Raw genomic sequence first — 25424 nt, 5'->3', positions numbered from 1 at the left:
GGGTACAACTCATGTTGACTGTATTTCCAGGAAAAGAAAAAAGTTAACTTTTAAATATGCAGAGGCACAGAACATCTCCCTCAGCAATGCAGGATGCTGTCTCTAGCATTTCAACTGCATCGTGTCGTCAGGTCTCCCACCTCGTGGAGTCTTTTTCACCATGGGTGCTAATGTTAGAGAGAGCAGAGATAAATGAGGCAGGCTCTGAAGTGGCAACAGAGGTGAAGATCCTGGAATATGCTAAATGATGAAGTTAAAAGGGTTATATTTCAGGCCAATCATGCCTCACTCTTTCTGAATCATAGCCCTAAGACAGGCAATGAGGGCAACACTAGTATATTTAATCTCGTGTTTTTCCTCCCTCCCTCCCTCCCTCCCTCCCTCCTTCCCTCCCTCCCTTCAGAATACTCACAAGAAAGTAGAAGATGTTTAAAAATATTATGTGCTGCAGGGAGTGGTAGAAATAGGTCCTGTATTACATGGCTGGTAGGAGTGTACATTGGAACAACCAATTAGAGAAGCAAGTGGATACTAGCTATTGAAAATTGAAACCTGCATGCCCTGTGATCCAGAATTCCACCCCTCCATATCACTCCCAGAATAAAACAACTTTGCATATGTGGACAAGGATGTGATGGACAAAGGAGTGTTAGACAAGGAATGTGAGGAATAGAAGACCATATTCCCCCACCAGGAGTACCTGAAGCTGTGTGCTTTGGGATCAGGAAGTGAAAAGTCCTATGGGCAAACAGTGCCAGCAAATGATGCTACAAAGTCATGACAGCATCACATTACCCCTCCAGCGGGAGTTCACTTAATGAAGGGAGTTAATGCCTCCATGGGTATGTGGCTGTTCGAGGTGGTGGCAGAGGATAATGCCCCTAGGGTGGTTGATTCTGAGAGAACTTTAAAGCTCTGGTTCTTAGAAATGCAGATAAATATGAACAGCTGATATTTGTTCTGTGACAATGTCTATCTTCAGGAATTAGATATCCTTTTAAAATACACTGGAGATGGTTTGAGAACAGACACATAGGAACCTCAAAGTTCACAGAGTTAAAATGAGTCTGTGTATTGTCCCATTTATGAGCTATAGAATCTCAGGAAAATTACTTAAATTCTCTGAGCCTCATTTCCTCATCTGTAAAATTAGGAGACTAATAATAATACTTGATTCATAGATTGTTCTAATGATTAAATAAGATAATTCATGTAAAAGAGTTGGCTCATAATAAGCTTATGATTGCTCATAAGCAATCAATAAATACTATCCATTATTATTGCTATTTTTAAGTAATACTATTATTATTACAACTAGCTATCATTGAGTGAGGACTGAAACTTAGAACTGGTTTCTCTTAGTGACTATGTCATTAATTGAAAAGGTAATCTGTGTAAATTAAGTTACTCTCTAGGAGCAAGTTTCATTATTTGTTAAATGAGTTTAAGAATAAATTGAGATATACTATGTCAAAAATAGAAAAAAGTAGTATAAAAATAAGTTTTATTTCTCCTCTTCTTTCTCCTTCTTCTTCTCGTCTTCATCATCATCATCTTTATTTTGTTATTATTTCAGTCCAATAAATATGGATTTAACTTATATGCAGTGGTGTTAGAGGGGGAATGATACAGTATTATTTGTCAGTAATCACTCTTCCTGTTTTGATGTCAAATCGCTTTCTCATTCTATGTCATACTTATGATTTTTACCAGTGGACCAGAAAAGAAGTTGATTTCCTTACTTTGCTGCCTAGCCAAGGTTATAGTTACAATCATGGGTGCTTTCTGACATGATGCAATATTCTCCAATTCCTATATCAGAAGCATGGATTCATAAACAATCACTATAATAAAACACGACCCCTAATTTTGCTGTTCTAACTGCACTTTCACGTAGTAGTAAGACATATTCAAGGCAATGAAAACACCTTTTGATATACTTGTTAAAGTTTCCAATGAGATATTGGCTATTGTCTTGCATTAAGAACAATGGATTCAAACTTAAAGTTGGCTTTATTTACAATTTGATTTATTTATTTCATGCCAAGGCATGAAAGGAAACTAAGTATACATCAATAGATGAATGGATAAAGAAAATGTGGTGTACACACACACACACACACACACACACACACACACACACACACATAAAGAATGGAATATTATTCAGTTATGAGAAAGAAGGAAATCCTGCCATTTGCTATAACATGGATGGAACTTGAGGGCATTATGCTAAACGAAACAAGTCAGAACAAGAAAGATAGATACTGTATGATCTTACTGATATGTGGAATCTAAAAAAAAAACACACCAAACTCAGAAACAAAGAACAGACTGGTGATTGTCAAAGGTGGGGACTAGGGAGTTAGGAAAATGGGCAAAGGTGGCCAAAAGGTACAAACTTCCAGTTTTCAGATTAATAAGTTCTGGGGATGTAATGTACACCATGTTGACTACAGTTAAGAGTACTGTATTGTATATTTGAAAGTTGTTAAGAGAATAGATCTTAAAAGTTCTCAGCATAAGAAAAAAAAGTGTAACTATATGGGGTGATGGACGTTAACTAAATTTATCTCGGTAATCATTTCATAATTTATACATATAGCAATCATTATGTTGTACACCTTTAATATAATGTATGTCAATTATATCTCAATAAAACTGAAAACTGAAAAAGAGAAAGAATATCGGATTCAAATTTAGGCTTCCAATCTAGGGCAGGGCAGATGATGTGAGGTGCTTCCATAAAGAAGGCACAGTTCATCCTACAAGTGCATCTTCCAGCCCCGCACACCACATTTTGACACACCCTCCTCCCCCGCCTCAGTCTCTTTTAGTGGTTACAGACTATCACTCCAGTCTGGCAACCCCATTTTTCTTGCACTTTCCTGCTCTTTCTAGCTGAGTTTTCTTTCTTTATTTCCTTTATCACAAAGGGAGACAAATGATACTGGTGGTCCTAATAGAATTACAGATAGCACATTTGACATAGAAATAAATAACAGTGAATTATGTACAAGAAAGTTTCCCCTTCCCCACTGTCTTTCAACAATTCTGATAACATCAAAGCGAACATCTCCATGCATTGCCAGAATGTCTTTAATACCCATTTAGCATCTGTTCATCTCCCTTTTTTTCACCATGAGAACCTCGGGCACAGACCCTTCCCCAGTTAACAGTGGGTAGCCAGAATTTACTGGACTTGTTTTGTTGCAGATGTCCTTATTTTATTTTTGATTCCCTTCCACTTAATGACAAGTACTGTTTTAACTTTCAGGATAATGATGTCATGATCACTTTTTAAAATAAATATAATACATTTTTAAGTGAAGGCATGAAAAGAAAAATACTACGGAAATAGTATGTGGATGAGTGAATTTTTTATCACTGTAACCCCATCCTCTTAGTGCTGTAATGATTCCATTCAACTGAGGCACCTTAGTGCATTGCTCTCCTTCCCAGGATAACAGGGCTTTCAGTCAGGTCCTTAATCAGACTGCAGACTGTCAGCAGTCACTTTGGTACCTCCAGGACCTTAGCTTCATGCCCAGGCCCAGGAAGCTGTCAAGAAAGGCATGTTGACTAAGTGAATGACTAAAAGCAAGAATAAAAGGAACAGCTATAACAGAACAGAATGGTCCGGTGATTGGCTGGTTGTTTCCCCCAGGCAGTGGACTCTGGTTGTGTCTACCTCTATGCATGCTGCGATGAGGATGGTGGGTTAGGGGATGTGAGCGGTTAGTACCAGCTGTAGGTGTCTCTCTATCTAAGGAGACGTCCGATTTTGACCACATATCAAGAACGATGTTCTCAAAGCATGATTGTGATTCTTAAGGGGAGAAAGGAAATCAACCTAAATTTGATGAGATTTGGGAACCAGAGAGATTAAGTACTTCTAGTTATCAAAACAGTACATGGGTTTAAAAGAAGCTGGGAAACACTCCTTCTGTAACTCCATGTATTTGGTACCTGCAGGTAAAAATAACATAGCATTGCCACTTTCACTGTTTTGAATAAATGCCAAACTCCTTTTCTAAAGCACAGGGAAATCGGTACATTGAGTCTTCCCGGATTTTAAGTTCTAACTCATTTCTAAATTAGCAAACCTAGACTACAGATCAAAGCAGCTAAAAGTGTAAACGACACCCAATTAAAGAGACTGCTACTCCAAAACCCTCAGATGGGATGGCCCAGCACACTTTTTAGCTTTTCAGATTATTTAGGATAACATTGCTGGAGTTTTCTCTTCCACTCTCTGGGAAAGAGCACAGAAGGTAAGAAAGGAAGAGGGAGGGGTTTGTCAGGAGGAGTGAAGAAGCCATTTCAAGAGCCCTTATAAGCCTATTTAAAACATTTTCTTCAAAGGAGTTCCCGCAACAATTATTACAGCTCATTTGCCTGCAAATATGCTCTCTGTTGTTAATCAGCCAGTCATTAACCTCAGCAATATCAATGTGTTGTCACCATGCATTTCAAAGAGGTGAATGGAGATGGGTGGTTTTTAAGAGCTGCTTAAGCTGAAAGAGCCCATTACATTATTTACCCTTCCAAGGTAAACTAACCCTCAAAACAAAGATTTTTATCTTGGGTACTCATCACTCTCTCCTAGGCTTTTCCTAGAGTCCCTTATTTAGGTTCATGCTCACAGGTTACTCTGATTGCCAAAGAAATGGTCTCAGGGATGAAATAACACACTGGGAAAAATTGGCAGATTAGAACAGAGATGAAATTTGGTCTAAGGTCTACGGTTTAGGGTCTGAAAGAGTAATTGCTCTTGCCTTCCTCGTCAGCAGAAAACCCAAGCCTCAGAGAAAGAAGCCAGAAGAAGCCGAAGGGGGGCCATTAATTATCCAGAGAACAAACTCTAATGTCCTTAGACTGTAATTTTTCTCCACAAGGCAGTCATTTAGAAATCCATGTGGGTGCAGGGCCTGTGGTTTGTCCTTTTATCAACCCTCCATTAGGCCAGCAAATCCTCAAGACACTATTTGGCTCTCCCTTCCTGGCCTTCTTGCACATCCTCATGCAATGGGTAAAGGTTCTTAAGAGATGGTGGAAACATTATGGGATGCCGAGAACACCCTAAAACTGTATGCAGAAGTCTGTATCACTCTGAATTTTTCTAAGGAGAGATCCAGAGCCTTCATCATTTTCTTGATCAAAGTGAAGAATCATGGGCTTCCCTGGTGGAGCAGTGGTTGAGAGTCCGCCTGCCGATGCAGGGGACGTGGGTTCGTGCCCTGGTCTGGGAGGATCCCACGTGCCGCGGAGCAGCTGGGCCCGTGAGCCATGGCCGCTGAGCCTGCGCGTCCGGAGCCTGTGCTCCGCAACGGGAGAGGCCACAACAGTGAGAGGCCCGTGTACCGCAAAAAAAAAAAAAAGTGAAGAATCACTAGAAAAGCTACTCTAAATTTTATTTTTAGTGAATATATATCAACTGGAATTATATTTACTTCTATGTATAGTCCATTGAATCACATAGAATGACCATTCTCATGGGTCAAACGCAGCTGCGTACCAGAAGTTTCAGTTGGTTCAACCTATTAAACATTTTATATAAACTTACAAATAAATAAGTACATATTGAATGAGTTTTATGTAAATGAAAATAACATTTTAATGTAACTGCTATACAAACAGTATATTTAATAGTGTAATACTTAAATATATATAGTGAAATATATGTTAAATATGTTTGTACATGGCTGTGTTTTATATAAAGAGAAGCTGTTATTAGACCTTTATAACATATATACCAGATACACAGGATTTTACAGGGTAATGAAAATACTTCGGCAGCATTATGTACCTTGCCATTGGTCGCTGGGCTGACTGGGTGAGATTTTTTTTTCTTTTCCAGAATCTGATTTTTGAAGTGCACTACTGTACCTTATACATAAAGGCGTCAAAGTAATACATCTCCAAATAATGAAGAGGTCCCACTCTCCTAAGGTCTCATTCTCTACTGCGGGTAGATTAGCTTCTAAACATCTAAATTCATTTTGATACAGATCCCCCTGTTAAAAATTATAACCCCATAGACAGGCTTCAGAATAGACGGGGAGAATACAGATCTGCTTAATAAAGCGGCATCATTAGACAAGGGCAGACAGCCCCTACTCTCCCCCACCCCATCTTGCATATTCTCTTCTTCTGTTATGGCAATTTACATACATAAAACTATCAATTTAGTTAATTAGGCTTTAAAACTGCTTTTTAAATAAGGATGAACCTTTTTTCTCTCTGATAAAACGACACAAATAAATTATTGCTGTTGTCATAGATTGCCTAGCTGCTACTTTGCTAGAAAGCTTCAAAGTGTAACTTTGATGTGAAAAGACTCTTAGTTAGGGAATATGCATATAAGAAATGATTTTGAAAAGGGAAGCTTTAACACCAAGTCTCGGAAAAATATAAAAATACAGTGAGCCAGAACCCTATCTCTACTGGGTGGCAACGTAAGGAATTCAAAGCAATAAGATTTTTTCCCTTTGGATAAAAATGATAGTAATAAAAATATGCTTTTTTTGTTTCTCAAATTTTCAGATCCTTATTGTTTCCAAACATAGAGGTACAGAAAATGTTTTGAGTCTTTGTGGATGCTGAGAGGGGCTGAGAATAATAAAAGGAGATGAAGCAATTGTTATGAAAGATCGTTATGTCATCCTTAAAAGGGTCTAAATGGACTCATATCCTTTGCTTCCAGTTGATAATTGATCAATCAGGCATGAAAATAAAATGTTTTGAGTTAAGATTTCAGAAGAAGAAAAACATTCCTTTATGATGGCTCTGACCCCCCCTCCCTCCCGGATTCTTAAACCCCACATCTGACATAGGAAGCCAGGTCACAAAGCCCAGTTCTAGAAAGCCCTTAGGGGAAGGAGAGCAATGAACCTGGCAGAGCTAGAATCAAAACTGTCTCAGCTTCATTCCTACGTGTGTGCAACAAACATCCATTTGGAGATCAAATGCTCATTTTTTTTTCTCTTAACCCAATATTGTAGAATTAATGTGGTGACTTCAATGAATGATGAATGAATTGCTTCTCTAAGATTTAAAAGAATATTTTCTATTCTATTCCTTTTCAAGGCAGTGGATAATTTAAAGCAAAAAGAATGAAAGTTTGACTATTAACTCATTTCTCTTGCAGGAAGCCACTTTAACAAAGGTACTAACAGAGGAATTTTGTGCGTGTGTGTGAAACTGCATACCTCAGTCCTGATGAAGACTTAAAATTTGTCATCAAGAGGCAGCATTAGACTTCTGCTGTGAAGAAGTGTCTGCTAAACACCTTCTGTTGCCAACAGAAAAGCAGAGGTAATCTTTAAAAACTAAGTAACTAACTAATTAATTAACTAAATCCTTAAAAAAGTTCAGGACCACTTGATAAAGATAAGGTCACTGTTAAATGAGAAAGCCTTTCCTGGGAACTGAGACTAAGACACCACTCAGTTCCCATCCGATTAAAATGCTAATAGAAAGGGTGGCGGGTGGCTGTATCTTAGATCAAGTTTTAGTTTTTCTTTGGTTCTCCTTTCTGTCAGGTTATTCTATCATAATGTATCAGGGGAAGCATTGCACTCACATCAAATCAAGTTGTTAATGGAAAGGGTGGCAGCCTAAAGTACTCTTGATCAACTGCTAATTTTGTTTTATTCTTCTTCCTCTTACAGCTATTCTCTGAAATGAATAACTGCATTCAAAAGAGGTTTTTGAGAGAAGCTGGGCACTAAAACACATGAAGATGAACTGAAGACACAGAAAACCATTATGTTCACAGGATAAACAGTTTTAGTCATTTAATGTTATAATAAATGTATTTGCCAGTGATGTGCTGATTTCACCACTAAAAGGTCTCCTGTTAAAGATGCACATGTCTCCATATTGGGCAAGTGATAAGGATAGGACAGCCAGGGGTGACAGTCCCTCAGCCAGCCTTGAATTTGTGATTCTGAAGAGCAGACTACTGCTGTACATGTCCCACTAGTCAAAATTGCGAGGCAGCGAATTTAGTGTTTCTGAGAAGTGTCAGCTTTATTGCTTTAAGGATGAAAGTAATCAATTGATCTCGAGGATCAGGGAAACAGCAAGAGAGGCAGATTCTGCCCCATCCCGGACCCTGCCTTTGACGGCCAGAGCTCTGGGTAACAAAGGTTTGTCAGCTTTTTTGCCATACCCAATCCTTGGGGATCTGTGCTAAGACTGAAGATTCAGAGCCCTTGCTGCCCTATTGGAAAACGAGGTGGATGCATATCCAGCAGGGATGTGATGGAGACAATCAATTGCTGTCCAAGTGTTCATTTAGTCTTTCGAATATAAAACTTGCCTTCAAACACAGTATAAAGGAAAAATGAGACCAATGAAAAAAACGCCTTTTGATAAGCTGCTGACAAAATGGGTTTGGGTGGTGTTTTATTTACTTTGGAGACTGGCTTTACAGATCATAAGACATTTGCTACATGACTGTGTAATGTGTTGGGCATTTACCTTCAGAATGAAGTCCAGGAAAATAAGACAATGGAAAGCAGAAGAACTGGAAACTGTTCTAACACTCATGACATAACTGCAACAGGCTGACCCAAGGTCCCGGGAACAACTTAAAAACTACCAGACTCTAATGTTCTGGGGTTTCATAGTTAAACACAAGAACACACAAATGGTGCAAAAATAAATCTAAAAATAATCTGGTTCTTTCCCCATTATATGTGTCTTGAAAGTTCCTCTCTTAAGCCTCTATTTTTCTCTCCAATTAATAATCTGGACATAATTATTACAAGTCATTCTTGCTATGAGAATTTGTTACTGAGCTGTGATTTCATCTTCTGTGGTTCAAATGTTGCTTTTACATCTTTATGATCTACAAAATAATTATCTTGGTCTCTTTGTATGGAACAAATAAGTTTGGTTCCCAATTTCTAATAGTATTAATGGGAAAGTATACCTCTTTCAACATAGTGATTGAGTCTGAGAAGTCAAAATCAATAATCAAACAAATAAAACCAAACAACAACAACAACAAAAAAAACCCTTAAAGATAATTATATTAAGCTTTTTTTTTTTTTTTTTTTTGTCCTTCCCAAACTAGTGGAGTGGATGGGAATTAGGAATGATAAACTATTACCAGAGTCCCTGTGTACTACCTGAAGCCAGAATAAAACTGAAATACATTGTTCACAATTTAAGTACAGACATATAACACATGCACAGGGGTAAGATAGAATTCTAAAGTGTGGATTTTCTGATGGGAAAACTAATGATCTATTAAGTTCTCAAGTGCAGGAATCCACAATTCAATGACAGGGAATGCTGCTGCTAAGTGCTATGTGGTTCTGGGCAGAAAGATTTCTGGGGGGAGTGGAATGGGTGCCATTTCAGGAAGAGATGCAGACCTTTGTCAATGTTCAAGTCCATTCACCCCATCCAGCTCTGATTTCTCCACCTCTCAGCAATCTGGCCTGGTGAGTTTATTCTCCAGAATCTCACTGAAGCTTCAGACTGCTTCCCTAATGAAATGCTTGTCAGCTGCTACACTGGAGATGTCCCCCCAGAATCTTAATTAACCTTTGCAGTCAATGAGCTTCCGTGATTTTTTCCCTTAGAGAGATGAGGTTCGTGGTGAGCTGGTATATTTCTGGAGTTTATTCCTGATCTAGTGTATCCATTTATTCATGTATTTATATATCTATTTATCTGTTTGTTTTCCAATAAAGGAGAGACCTGTCTGCATGATTTTAAGCGTTCATGTATGAAATAACCTTAAACCACTTCTTTCTAAAGCCTCTTTTTTTTCCCCCCCTGGATGGTGGGGAAAGCTGCTTTGAAATATAGGTTTTGATCAATTTTATATTATCCCTTTTTCAGGTCTCTAATGTCTGTTTCAAAGGATGTTTTAACATTGTAAGTTTTACAGCAGCTCGTAACTGATAATGAAGACTTTCCCAGTACTATTTCTCCTTTGACACCTGAATTGCAAAATGAGATTTAAATATATAGTAATTATGAATGATATCACAGACGAATACTAGATTAGAACACAGAGTATATGACATCACAAATTCCTTTGTTAATGCTAAATTCCCAATCAAGGGAAGCTGAAAAAGGCATCAGTGGATACTAGAAATAGAGGTCCTTTTTTATGCTCAGTGGATTTCGCATAGACCTGCTTTAAAGGAAAATCTAAAGAGAATATATCAGCATCAAATAAAATTGCTACTTTGTGTCCTATGGATTTAGATTATCTAGTAGAATAGCTTTAGAAAATCTTAATATTTTTAAGGAAGAATATTCAGTAGAAAATAACTTTTGATAGGTAAATAATACCAAACTTTAATCATTCTAGTGTTCCAATTTAAAAACAAGTTCACAGATTATGCTGTTCACCAAGGAGAAATGGTAATTTTAAATAAAAAGCATACAGAAAATCTTTCATCTGTAGTCTTAGATTGGCTAGGCAATGTATGGGATGCAGAGCTGGCTAAAATTTCTTTAAAGGATTTTAGGTAGGAGATTCTTATATAATTCAACTGAAGTGTTTAATATGCATCTACTTTGTCCAAAGCAAATCTAGGCATTGTGAGGTTTTAGAGGTGAATAGGATAGAGTCCCTGCCCTTAGGAGACAAGACATTTTGATTTAAAAAAAACAAAACAAAGCAAAACAAAACAGCTAATTTGGAAGCAGACTGAAAACGCAGTGAAACTGTATCTTCAAATACAAGAGCTAGGTTCTCAATTCAACAAGGCAAATTAAGGCAAACATCACTGATTGTCAAAATTATCCTTGAAACTTCTTTAAATCTGGAGGACCTAGCTCTGGAAAACTCAAAAAGCTAAGAGTTGACTATAGTACTTTGATTTCACTTTGCCCTGAGGCTTTCCTATTCCTGAGGGTGGTGGAGACCTGGGTCTACTTTGAAATGGGAAGGAGAGGGGAGATGAGAAAAGAGAGGGGGATAAGGAGGGGGAGGGGAAATATGGCATAAGGAAGGGAGGGCTAAAGAGATTTATCACTGCTTTCCTTTTCTTTTACCAAAAAAATGTGAAGTTTGAATTCTCATAAATGAGGGCATCATGTACCTCTGCTAAGTTTCTGTGGTGGTTCTAATGCTTTCTGAGGATGAAGCCAAGTCACAGCTTCAGATGTTATCTTGAGAGATATGGACTACGAGGTGACCATACCTTTGCATTCATGATGAGAAACTCCCTTGAGAAGGTAGTTGCTGCTGGTAGTGGCTGGTTCTTAGTCTAAGAGGGAGAAACTCCAGGACCAGAGAATATGCTTCCAGAGGTTGGGGGCATTGTTTCTTCTTTTTGGGTGTTTGCCTCATACTTCTGACTCTAATCTTCACCCTTCCAACACTGTGGATGTATTACCAAATAAAGCTATTCTTTTGGAAGCAGTGGCCAACCATATTTCATCACCACTACCATTTAACAGGCCATGCAATTTCTGAGGATATCATTAACTCAGGCTCCAATGCACAGAACATGCAGAGAAAGTGAAATAGCAAATGTATTTGTAGGACCTCTATTCCCCTACACAGTAATGGCTTCACACTTTGGCATTAATTCCATTTGTCAAGCTGTAAGATAAATACATGCCTATCAGACACTTTCCCAGCATTTATTCAAAGGGCAGAAAGTGAAGACCACTATTTAAATGTGAAATGGATCCATTTGTTTTTGAAAACAAAGCAGAGATTCAGAATTCACAAAGCATGTCGATCTTTTTAAAGAGACAGTGGCCATATCTCCTTGTAAGAATAATAATGATATTACTAAAAATTCTGAAATCCTAAAGCGAAGTGAATACTTCAGATTCTCTGGTCAAAAGGTAAAAGTCCAAATACCTACAACCCTTACCAATAATATTTTATTTAGGATTTCTGTATATCTCTATTAGGATCTTCATTTAATATGATTCCATAGTTTCTAACCTCGGACAAACTGCATTAAGTTTTCCATCCAATGAAGCTTTTTACATGCAATGGTATTCCCACTGGATAAATTATCACATCTTGAAAGAGATTTCTAGACTTCTCCTTATGTCTCTTGCCTAAATTGGTCTCTATTTATATTGCAATGCAAGGATGACTCTCTTCTTTAACATGATGATGAGTTGTTTATTGCTTTGTTTTGTTTTTCTTGTTCTGTTTTTGTTTTTCCAGCTTTCCAAGTGATGTAAAGCATTAAGTTCTGATGTGTAGCCTCAGTCAAGTATTTTCCTCCAAGAGATCTACTACAGTTGAAAGAGAATCACCAAGAACGGATCAAAAAAATATAGAAAATTTGAAATCCTATGCCTAAACACAACTTTTACGTGTATAGAAATATGTGTTTTTGTTTTTTTTTTCCTGGAAAGAAAACCTATGACATCACTCAGCTTGTCAAAGAGTTCCATGCTGCAGGTAAATAGTCAAGAAAAACATGTTTTGTCCAACTCTGTAGTCACATTTTTCACCATGTTCCTTCTGATACTGGTAAACACTCATCTCAACTGCTCTGCTTAAATCTCTCCAGATGATTTCCCATCTCATTCAGAGAAAAATATGAAGTTCTTATTGGGGCTTTCAAGGCATCCTCCATCTCTCTGGCCTCAGGGCTTCTGTACTTCCTGTTACTTCCGCCTGGAAAGCCCTTCCACCAGTGAATACCTGCTTTCTTCTGTTCTCTCCTCACATGTCATCTTCCCAAGGAAGCTGACAACCCATATGCAAAAAACAAAAAAACACAAAAAACAACAACAGCCGCCCACTACTTCCTTGCCATCCCCTTATCCTTTTCCTATTCCTTAGCACTCTTATACCACCTCTGAACATATTATAAATAATTATTCACCAAGTCAGCTGATTCCCTAATTCCTAGAACAGTATCTGGCATAGAAGAGTCATTAAGTAAGTACTTGTTAATGAATTATTTTTCTTTCCTTGCCTTTTCTTTTTTTTTTTTTTTTTTTTTCCTTATAAGTGTAACCTCTGGGGGAAACAATTGAGGAAACTGACTCCTGGAGAAGCTAAGTGTTTTGTCCAATCACCACTCAAAATTGATCTAAACTGCAATGAGATAGCAAGTTGTGATACTCTTGTTGGTATTTTTTCTCTTACATCATACCTTTAATAGAGTTTATCCTAAGCTATAGAAGAGAATAAAAGGGTGAGTTGAGCAAAGGGCATCCTAACTTTAAATTGTTGTTTTACAGGTAGTGAATACGACTGGGTGTGTGATTAATGGGGCAACTAAGACTTGAGCGACTAAGAATAAAGAAGCATATTTGAAAGGCATCAATTGAAACAAATAAGACAATACAAGTTGCTCTTTCCGCCTGCTTTCTGAATTTGGACTTAACCTTCAGCACCATGTCTCCCCTCGTGTAAGGCCCACAAGGTCAGGAACTTTTTTTTTTTTTTTTTAAATCTCTGTTTCCCCAACACCTGGAACAGTGTGCTTGCCACACAGTGTATGCTCAAGGAACATCTTGAGCATACACTCGTACAGGTACTGGTAGTCTAAAGAGATTACAATCTAAGCAATACTGTTATACACCAAACCAACTAAAAGATAAACTATCAGAGCTAACAGAGCTAGCTAACAGAGCTAACAATTTAACATATTTAAAGCATTATGCTGTCAAAGCTAAATCAAAATTTATTTCTAGAGTTGCAATACAAAAATCAACACTGGAACAAACATATAAACTGAAAGTTAGAAATACACACTCTGTAAGGAACTGTCATTTTACTCTATGCTACACATTCATATCTGATAAAAATTTCAATTGAAAATGTTCAAATTTATAATTATATATAACACACAGGAAATGCCATAGTCAACTGACTTAACTATCAGTACTAATATAACACCCTGAAGGAAAACAATGATAGAATATATGAACCAACGGATATAGTTTTTGTTTTTTGAATCCAATTATTAGTATCTCTGAATCCTGTCTTTGCTTCTGTAAATAGTATAAAATCATGTATCTGTCACAACAACATTAATGGTATTTTATTTTCTGTTCTAAAGTACTGCAATTTTTATGAAATGTATTACTTTACACCTTAATTTGGGTTTATTTGTGTGCTTATCTGAAGCAGCCCACTAAATTGTGATTGGATCTTCCTGGTCTTTCAAACACCATGCGTTGTGCAGAGTAAGTTTAGTAAATGTCTTTTGAGAAAAGGAAAGAAAGCATGCAGGAGATACCTAATGTGAGAATAAAAAAATAAGCAGAATGAAATATGTAGTGACAAGAGTTAAATGGATGTTGCTGGTTGCTGGTCAACTTCATAGATAACCTGAAGACTTCTACTGGCCTCTGACTGCAAATCAAATGAGGTACAAGCAGACAGTCACAAGCCTCCATGATCCCAATGGAAGTAGCTCGATTAGACAACCAGGTAACAAGCTAATGAAGTGAAATCAGCCACACACTTTTCCTGAAAGCAGTGTTTTGGACCACCTGTATCCAAGTAACCTGGAGTGTTTGTTTGAAAAAAACAAAAACAAAATAAAACAAGCGAAAAACAGATTGCCTGGCCTAAGCTTCCCATAGACCTGCTTTATCACAATTTCTCTCATTAGGAAGAAAAAAAAAAAAAGTATCCAACGTGCGTCTAGACTCTGAGAATTAAGATGCACTATTCTAGCCACTCTCTTCAGTGCTGTTATTAGGGTAACTGTGAGCAAGTTGGGGAAAAAAAAATCCCCCTGTGAGCTTCTCCTTGGTGTAGAAGATTAGAAAAAGATACTTCTTGAGGGTGGACATAACATTCCAGCAGGTGCTGAGTTTAGAGACAGGAGTGCATATGAATTCAACACCACCACCCCCCTGCCCACTACCATTCTACTTGGTGCTTTTGTGCATAACTGTGTGTGATGGCTCTGGGTTCCCTGCTAAGGACCAAATTATAGAGCTACCACATTCCAAATGGGAGAACAGATCCCAAGACTTACTGTGCAGCTTGAGCTCTCAACCTTAAAACAGCCTTTTTTTCCACCAGAATTCTAGGGGGGGAAAAAACCCAGTACATTTCAGATATATAAAAGCATTTCCTGATGGAGAGGTTATTAAACACCACAGTAGGCAGGTAATAATGCCTAAATGTCTGGGATGGGGTAAATGACCTTCTTACCAAAAGCTGGGTTAGGGAGTTTGGGACAGGATAATGTCTCAAATTCCCTTGTAGCTACAGGAGTTCACAATTTTATTACCTAAGGATGCAAAAACATTTTGGGCACATGCTGGGCTTAGTCAATTCCACTATAGCCTAAGTGGCCTTTAAGATGCAAAGACCTTTTTAAAATCCTACTCTATGAACATTTAGTATTTGAAATTATTTGAGATGAAAGCATAATACCCAATTGTTACAGCTTCATAAGTGACTCTCTTACTTGCCTAATTATGGCAAGCGATGCTGTCAATAGTAAAACATTTTCAAGAGATTAACTTTGCACAATAAAAGCTTCTGTGCCAGCCGGAAAATCTTTTAAAGTGTTTCACCTATTTTGCAATACTGAGTGGCCAGCAACTCATTTTAATATTTACAGACAAAATGATATTTGGATCAAGTAAAGGTCAGACTCAAAAAGAACAAAACAAGGCAGAAATGACATTCTAAATGAACTTCCAGGTCGTGGCTCTCAACTTGGCAACCAATACATGGTGGAACAAAAATAGAGAGAAATAGGGCTTCCCTGGTGGCGCAGTGGTTGAGAGTCCGCCCGCCAACGCAGGGGACGTGGGTTCGTGCCCTAGTCCGGGAAGATCCCACATGCCGCGGAGCGGCTAGGCCCGTGAGCCATGGCCACTGAGCCTGCGTGTCTGGAGCCTGTGCTCCGCAACGGGAGAGGCCACAACAGTGAGAGGTCCGTGTACCACAAAAAAAAAAAAAAAAAAAAGAGAGAGAAATAAATTTCACTATGTCCTCTCATTGTTAAGACACACCAAAACTTACACAATTTCTAAGATAACTTTAAAAGCATTGAGAAATCCTTCTGAGAAAGTCAAACCATGAATATGTCCCTTCTGCTTTATTTAACTCCATATTTAATATTGAGTCCTTATGTAGTGTATACTGATGATGTGTGATTTGAATTCCTTGCCTAAGCACAGAAATGTTATTCCTGCTATTGACAAGAAACATGGCAAAGCAACATGAGATTGGTCTGACTCTCTGCATAGGTGGTGTGATTTTAAATCTGGTTGAACATCAGAATATCTAGGGATGCATTCTTAAACTATAGCTGCAGAGTTACCCTCTCTGTGATTTTGATTTAGTAGGTCTCTCTCTCACTCTTTTTTCTTCAGCAGTACTCCAGGGGAATTCCAACCAGCCAGGTTTAGAAATCCCTGGAACAGGTGATAACTTACACATTAGAAATGCACTACTCCTAAAGGTCTCTATGCCTGACATAGCTTTATCAATCTATTCACTGAATGTGGAGTTCTGTGAACAGAAATTTATTACCTCTCATTCTATAGTTAGAAATGCAAACACTACTAGAACAGGAAACATTAATTAACATAACTCATGATAATCACTGACAATAGTTTTCAAGGTCTAGTTGAACCACTGAGGAATGAACGGGTATAAGAGGAGATTTATAAGACTAGCATAGCAGAACAGTATAGAGTGGTGATTAAACATTGCTCAAATCCATGATCAGATAGTGGGTTTGCATCATGCTTTCACCACTGTTGACCTATGTGACTGAGCAATTTACTTAACCTCTCTGAGCCTCATCTGCAAATGAAAATAAGTGTACACACTTCATAATATTTTAGTGAGGAATAGATACATGTAAAGTACTTGGAACGTTTCCTGATACTTGGCAAATGCTCTAGAAACATTATCTAGTATAAGTCATATTAATACTCCTCTTCACAGTGTAGCTGAATAATGCCTAAACTAGCTAAGTGTTGGAATGGCCTATGTTTAACAAATTACTAATACCCTAGTCTGCTGTCAAGAAGTTCAGTAAGTCTAGGTAGACCTGAGAATCTGCATTATAAAAGGCTTGCAGATAATTCTTATGCAAAGCCAGTAGAATGAAAGAGGGCTAGAGTAGCTGGACTAACTGAGGAAAAGAAAAATGAGGCCACAGGTTAGGGAAAGGAGTGTGACATCTATAAACACATTTAATTCTTAAGTCAAACTTATACATACATAACGTTCAAGTTCTACAAGCCTTACCCATTTTATCCCATCCTGTCCTTGATTCCTGCTTCCCAAAGACAACAATTCTCCATGCTTTAACCTATTTTTTAGGTGATGTGGTGACATTTACGGTCCCATTTCTATGTAACAGGCTCATATTGTGCTTTTAGTTGTAATTTTTCAGTTTTAGGTATTTTCTAATCAATCCCTCCTTTGGAAAATAAGGATGCATGGAAAATAAAGATGCATGTACGTGCACACACACACACACACACACACACACACACACACCCCTTCCTCCCAGCCTTTTGATATTGTTGTGTCATAGTTTTTATTGGATTAGTTTATAAAAATTAGTTCATATTTGTCATGCAAATACTAAGCACAATAGAGCCATGCTTTATGATATAAATGCATTCTTTTTCCATCGAGTATTTTGCCTCCTCTGAGATTAATATTGTTTCTTTTTTTCATGTACTCCGTTTTCCATGTACTTATCACTATTCCGTACACAAACAGTAAGGTGACTTATAATTCCATTTCTTTCTCACTTCACTGCAGCCTGGCTGATTTCTAGGACTGCCGTACAGTTACATTTCTGGTATCTCCCATCAGTACCATCCTGGAAATTCCCATTCCCTCTCTCCTGTATTGGATGCTCTTTTTCATGTATATCTTGATTATTTCCCTGTCTTGGTAGAGCATATTCTTCAACATCTTGGGGGATGTTACACTGTGTATGTTCTACTTTTTGCTCTGGTTAGATATTTTGGATAGGTGAGAAATTCTAGATTGCAAATAATTTTCCCTTGGTTTTGTACTTTTTCTGATCTTCTAAACCAGTCAGCTTCAACTTCATGCTTCTCAATACTACAATTAAAAATACCTGCCTTGTGATTTTTAATGTGGTTTCCAGAAGGGGGAAAGGTAAGCAAGTATGCTTATGTCACTTAAGTCACTATTAGCTGTTCTCATAGATAAACCTTCAAAACTTGTTAGCATAACACAATGTAAGTTTGTTTCTTTCTAACATAAATTGCACCTGAGGGTGTTCTCGTGTTTGCTCCTAAAGGGAAATTCTGCTCCTGTAGCATCCAGGGAACCTAGGATACTTCTTCCGTATGTGGATGGTTGTTCATTTCCAGCTAGCAGATGGGGAAAGAGCCAGAGGGTAGTATGGTGAAGAGGTTTTTGTGTGTTTTCATATGTCAGACCTAAGTGACATTTGTCATTTTCAACCACATTTCATTTGCCAGAAGTCAATCAAATGGTTATAACTAATATCAAAAGAGGATTGTAATTATAGTCTAGTGTATGCCTAGGCATAAATAGAAACTTCTGTAGCTGGTACATCGTTATTGAAGAAAAGTCTAATTGTTCTAGCCACCATAATTGGCTATGGGGTTACATCATGGTCGTATTACAGTAAATTAGGTAACAGTCCACCAAATTGAAAAGACACCCTTGGTTATGACTTTGAGAGAGAAATGTCACCTCTATTCCATTCTCTGTCACAGTGTTCAGTTTATCAGATGTATCCAGAAAAGCTAAATTCATTGAATTACTGTAAAAACTGTGGCAATAATGATGACGATGATATTAGTAACAATACTAGATGACATTTACTGTGTTCTAAATCAGAATCTGATACTATGCTGAGCTCTCTATGGACTGTTTCTACTGTGGTTCATACAATAAAACACGAGCTAGGTAATATTTTTATCCCTATTTCACAGATGAGCCACAGAGGGTCTTAGAATTTGATCATAGTCCTACGGCTAAGATGCATTGGTTTCAAGCCTAGGTCTATGCTATTCAAAAACATAATGGTCTTCCCACTATACCATGCTGCTCTGCACTGTGCCATAGGAATTTAAACAGAGCCTTATAAAAACGTCCAGGGTATGATGTGTCTTTCTAGTCCTCTACCATTAATATGCCTTCTCTGACTCAATCATAATGTGGATTTGAGTTACAAGAAGCCAAAGAATAGTTTCAGTATTTCTGAATATTTCTTTTCATAAAAACTTGGATGTTTGTTCTTTATGGTCAAACTGCTAAAATTCGTAAGTGACATAAATAATTTGACAACAGTAAGCCCGTTGGGTTTAATGCATGTTCAGCACTGTGATTCAGTCTTGAAAATTGTCCTCTCCGGTAAAGCTACCAAGCCAAAACAATAAAGGGGTTTAGCTACAAAGTGAAGTTTTCTGGAATTATAATATACCTTTTGACCTTTGGAATGATTAAATGCTATTTAATTCCTTCCCTTTATTCACTACAGTGAAAAAGACTTGGAAGCAAGCTGGAGCAAAGGTAACATTTCCTTTCAAAGCCATAGCCAGACATTAATACTCCCAGGAGAGGGGGAAATGCTTTCAAGTTGGTGGTGGAATACCTTATTTACTGTAATGCTACAAACGCCCTTCTTACTTGTTGGTTTTGCAAGAACTATGATGTAACACTCAAGTCAATTATTTCAAATTATAATAGCTGCCAACAATTAGACTCTTTCTTCTGTAAGTAGTGTGCTAAAAATTTCACGGGGGCTGAAATGGAACTGGTTTATAACTGGCTGAAGGTAGCTATCTTCCAGCAGCATGGTGGCTCCTTTTTCAAGAGGTTTAGCTTTTAGGTACTGTTACTACTAATTACTTTAGGTGAGAAACGCTGTAGCTGTCAAGCTCCGCAATCAACTGTGGCTTTGAACCAGCTAAAATAGAAATGCTTGAGTAGCTAAGGTTCTGTTTCTTTCTCTTGCCATTTCATAGAGATGCTAAATGCAAAGAAACTGCAGTCGGGATCTTTCTGTTCAATTCCCTCTCCTGGCTGATTCAATAGTATTTGATCTGACGTGACGATTTTTAACTTTTTTACTATACATAGCCCCAGTATGATCAATACCGAAATGCATCTCCAGTCTGGGCTACTTTACATCCTATTTGCCTAAAGAGTTTAGATAATTAAATTCACAAGCAGCAAAATCTATAAATGACTTACTGACAAAGAGGGTATGTCACCCAGAGATGCTGATTCTAAGGAGGAGTGATACCTGAAACTGACTGATAAGGTTTTAAAACCACCTGCCTGTATCATCGGCAACACAGCCAGCCCTAGGAAAAACCAAGAAGCCAGAGCTATCCTCAGCACCCTCCTGGGCTGCTCACTCATATTTTGTGGTGGCATCTGCCAGGCCCTTCTCTCCCATTTGCTTCTTAGGCACCCCCTACACTTACACTCCCTACTCCAGAGCCTGTTCTTAAAGCTTGTTTTCTAATTCTTCATTTGCACTAAGAGCACAAATGATAAATTAACACTGTAAGTGTTGCTACACTCCTAAGAGGAGATGTTGCATTTTCATAAGGCACCAGTCTAGGTGAAGAAAAATATTGGAATTGCATATTAAACCAAAGGGCTTGGGAAGCATATGAAATCTTCTTGGCACCCATAAAACTCATACCATGTAATAAGTCCCTTCCTTTTCACATGGGTAAAATAAATGCAGGTGTAGAGTAAAATTTAGAGCCCAGGGAACAAGGACTAGAAGAGTTATTTAAGCCAGTGTTTCCTTTTTAAAAATGAAATATATAGGGCTTCCCTGGTGGCACAGTGGTTGAGAGTCCGCCTGCCCATGCAGGCGACATGGGTTCGTGCCCCGGTCCGGGAAGATCCCACATGCCGCGGAGCGGCTGGGCCCGTGAGCCATGGCCACTGAGCCTGCGCGTCCGGAGCCTGTGCTCCGCACGGCTCTCACAACAGTGAGAGGCCCGCGTACCGCAAAAAAAAAAAGAAATATATGATACAGCTGTATCAGGATAGTAACATTGAAGGTGCTTGTTAAGCAAGCCAACAAATGCACGAAGTCATACAAATTCTTGGACCTTAGCCAAATACAATAATGTGGGTGATAAGTTTCTGGGATCTGGGTTTAGACAAGCATCCCGATTTTCTTATCAGTAGCATAGTGGTTATACATTCTGGAGTCAGTCTGCCTGGGATCCTGTACTCAATACAACCATTTACCATGCATACATTATTTAGATCTGGGTGTCAGTTTCCTTACCTGTAAAATGGGAATGTTAATGGAACTTACCTTGTAGGATTGAAGGTTATGAAGGTTAAATGAGTTACCAATTGTAAGACACTCAGAACAGTGCCCAGGACTATAAGGATTTTACTAAATACTAATTAAATACACTCAACTTTAAGAAACACAGATCTGGGACTTCCCTGGTGGTCCAGTGGTTAAGACTCTGAGCTCCCAATGTAGGGGGCCCGGGTTCGATCCCTGGTCAGGGAACTAGATCCTACATGCATGCCACAGCTAAGAGTTCAAATGCCACAACTAAGACCTGGTGCAACCAAGTAAATAAATAAAATAAATACTTAAAAAAAAAAAAAGAAACACAGATCTAAATGGTAATACCTTTAATATCACTGCCACAATCTCAGATAATTAGTCTAGAAGAGAAGTTTCCAAGCTGATGCTAGTAAGCATGCTATGCTAATTGAATTAATGCCTTATTTTTATTTTTTATTTATTTATTTATTTTTGCGTTACGCGGGCCTCTCACTGTTGTGGCCTCTCCCGTTGCAGAGCACAGGCTCCAGACACGCAGGCTCAGCGGCCACGGCTCATGGCCCTAGCCGCTCCACGGCGTGTGGGATCTTCCCGGACCAGGGCACGAACCCGTGTCCCCTGCATTGGCAGGCGGACTCTCATCCACTGCACCACCAGGGAAGCCCCCAATGCCTTATTTTTATAAATACTGCATTCTATATGGCTAAGTAGAAGGTCTTATATTTGTGTAGACTGAATTAAAAAGGAGGGGAAGAATACATATTTGAGAGAGAGATGTGACCTTGTTTTGTTGTAGCTTCTTTGTCTAGGAATCAATTGATCCAGAAATGTATCAACTTGGGAGAAATATGTGCAAAACATTTGTGTGACATAGGTCATTTGTGAAAACATGAACAAGCCAGCAGGATAAGATAAATACTCCAATATCCAAAGAAGCTAATTCTGTAACATGCACTGAGAGAGGAGGTTTTATGAATGAAATGTCCATCAAATATATTGTATCATGTCCAAACATGGCTGGAATGATGCATGTAAGAGTTATCCATGGAAATCTTATGCAATGAAGTGAAAAGAGAGTAGTTTGATTTTCTTTGAAGTGTTTTCTTGTAACAAGAGATAAAAGCAGACATCTGTTTTCTTTGATGTTTTTATCCTAAATTTTGTGTTTGATTTTCCTATAGACATTATAGAATTTTTCCCTTTTCAAGTCACTAGACCATATCCATATTTTCAAAGAAGCAAAGAGTTACAGAAATGGCAAGTCCCTTGTAGGCATCTCAACAATGAGCAGATTTCTCATGGCAGGGTTGTGAGTTTCACTTTTTCTTTTCTAAGTTTTAATCCATTATGCAAACTAATGGATCCACCTTAAACCAAATGTTTTGCACTTCAGTACTTTGCATGCTGTTTACTTCTCAGAAGAGAAAAGAAAAGGGTGTTAAACCTCAGATTAGTAAGGCACACATCTATGAACCACAATGATATCATTCAATGCCATGTTTATACCTAGTTAGAAATAAGTGAACATCTGCTGATTAAAAAATAGAACTGTAATAGTGGCCAGCAGGGAATAAAAGACTTTATTGAGCTTTGTTATGTAGATGGAAATGTGCTTTGTAGAAAGTGCTTTATTTGCAAATAAAACAACTAATTGCTGGAGCTAGAAATACAGGCACAAAGTAGATTCTGAACTAATTTTGAGAAAGTATTAGTTTTAATGTGAGCATCAGCTGATACTTCTGCCTTCCCCAAATTTATGTTGATTACTTTCACAAGCTTGACTTTGATAACTGGGAGGAGGACTTGCATGGCTCACAAGAAAATCCTGCTAAAAGAGGTAGCAATGCACACTCTAGCCGCCAGTGTTATAATTCCTGGGCCTTTTCCTCAAGTTCTTCCAAAATGTCTTTGATATTTTTCCTTCCTTCCTTCTTTCTTTCCTTCCTTCCTTCCTTCCGTCCTCCCTTCCATCCTTCCTTCCTTCCGTCCTTCTTTCCTTCCTCTCTCCCTCCCTCCCTCCCTTCTTTCCACAAATAACTAAGATCCTAGAATTTCTACTCTGATACCTCATATAACCATTTTTTAAAAGGCACATTAAAGGGAATCTTAGAACACATTATGAACAAAATATATTTTGTTGCTTTATTTTTATTCTCAATTTGCCTTCCCTACCGTCCCTGGAAATGGGCCTCTTAGGTCTTCCTAAATTTTGAAGCCCAAATTTTTTCTGACAAATTTCTTGTCAGACTTTGTGTAGACTTTTACAGTTTGAATAGCCTCTACTTCTGGAAAACATTTCCTGGGTGCAGCACTGAACACGTGGGATTCTTCCTCTATGCTTTGAAATCTCCCTTCTCTAGCTATTCTTTGTTCTCCTACCTCATGAAAAGGGATATCGCACAAGGCTCTGTCCTAAGATCACTTTTTTTCACCTCTCACGTGTTGGCTTTCCAAGAGCTCTCTTCATTCTGTTACCCTCCGTGTCCCAGTAAGTCTCTCCAACATATGTCTCCCATCCTCCTTCTCTTTGAGCTAAAGCTACTTAGTATCTTCATCTTGTCATCTTCAATTTTCATTAGAAATAGGGAACTTGAAGTTTAAAAAGAAAAGAGTACAAAAGTATGGTTTGGTAAAAACATATGACTTAACAGCTTTGCCTTTAGCAATACAGGGAAGGCTGTGGCAGCGTGCATTTCAGCCTCAGAAGAGCACTGATGCCTTCCTAACAGATGTGATGAGAATGGGGCCAGTAATGTGGTCAAGGGAAAGTGGTCTGGTATTGACAGTTTTGTTATGAAATGAGGATTTCATGGGTGCAGCTAAGAATGTATGCTTATGCATTTATTCAGTCATTCATTGATGTATTTTATTCATTTATAAAGAATTTTTAATTGAATGCCTCCTAAAGGCCAGGTCTTTTTTTTTTTTTTTTTTTTTTTTTTAAGAGAGATACAGGAATAAATAAGACGGTCTGTCTTCAGGAGTTTATATTCTGGAAGGGAGAGTCAGGATATAGCACATAAAAACATATTGATTAGCCATCAAGCAAATAATTCCAAATAGAACACAATAAGTGCCACGAACAACACAGAAAGACAAAATGATGGGAGAAAATGACTCAGGGGAGAATGAGAGATAAACTCAGGCTGGTAGGAAAGCCTCCCTGGGGATATGAAATGACGGAGTGGAAGATACCATGCAAAGATCTGGAGGGAAAGGGAAAGCAAGTGGCAACCCCTGTGACGAGAGTGAACTGAGGGAAGAAGGAAACCCATGGAAGTAGTATCTTCTCTGACAGGGAACACTGGGAGATACACAGGTTGGGAGCAGAGGGGACACATGGAGACCCATCTGTAGTTTTTATTTAGATATGTTGACTTTGAAAATCCTGCCAGACTTGTGGGTGGGGTTCTTGGTTAAATGAGTCTAGAGCTTAAGTTAAAGATCAGGGTTGGAGATACGGATACGAGGAGTCACCAACCCATGGAGGAAATGGAAAGCAGTGAGCTAGATGAGAGCATAGCCAGAGAAAAGATGATTTAGGACGGAGGTCTAGGGAACTCAGTGAGGAAAAGCCAAAGAGGCTGAAAAAGAGCTTCAGGAGAGGTAGAAGGGACACTGTACATAAATAGCTGTGCAAGGGGCAAGATTTATGGCTGATAATTTCCGTATGATTACTCCCAGTGGAGTAATAAAGACAGTGTTTTTGATTTTCCAAGATATTCTCTTTCCTTGGTTCCATGACTGAAATGTAGAGCTAACATATAACATCTTAGCAATACTTTCAGGTTTGTCTACTTGATATAGATAATTTTTATCATGTCATCACCTCACTCAAAAATCTATTACTTCCCAGGGCCTGTTGTCTAAAGTCCAGACATTTTCATCAGTCCTTAAGGCTATCTATAATGAAGACCAAACCCACCCTCCCACATCATCCTGTATTATTTCTCTCTAGGCATCCTGCAGCCCCCAACACCAACCTCTCTGCTTCATGGTTCTCTGTGTATGTTTTAAGCTCTACTCTCCATGGACCTTCATCGACATGATTCTACTCATGTAGAGTCCCTCTTCCTACTCTCATTCTCCATTTTCCACATGTCGAAATCAGACTCATCACTGAAGTTACTTAGAGGAGCCACATGAAAGGCCCCAGGCACTGAGAACCTTGGAGGTGAGTCAGGACAA

The sequence above is a fragment of the Tursiops truncatus genome, chromosome 3 (assembly GCF_011762595.2).
Source record: "Tursiops truncatus isolate mTurTru1 chromosome 3, mTurTru1.mat.Y, whole genome shotgun sequence".
Classification (NCBI taxonomy): domain Eukaryota; kingdom Metazoa; phylum Chordata; class Mammalia; order Artiodactyla; family Delphinidae; genus Tursiops; species Tursiops truncatus.
This window is presented reverse-complemented; position numbering follows the sequence as displayed.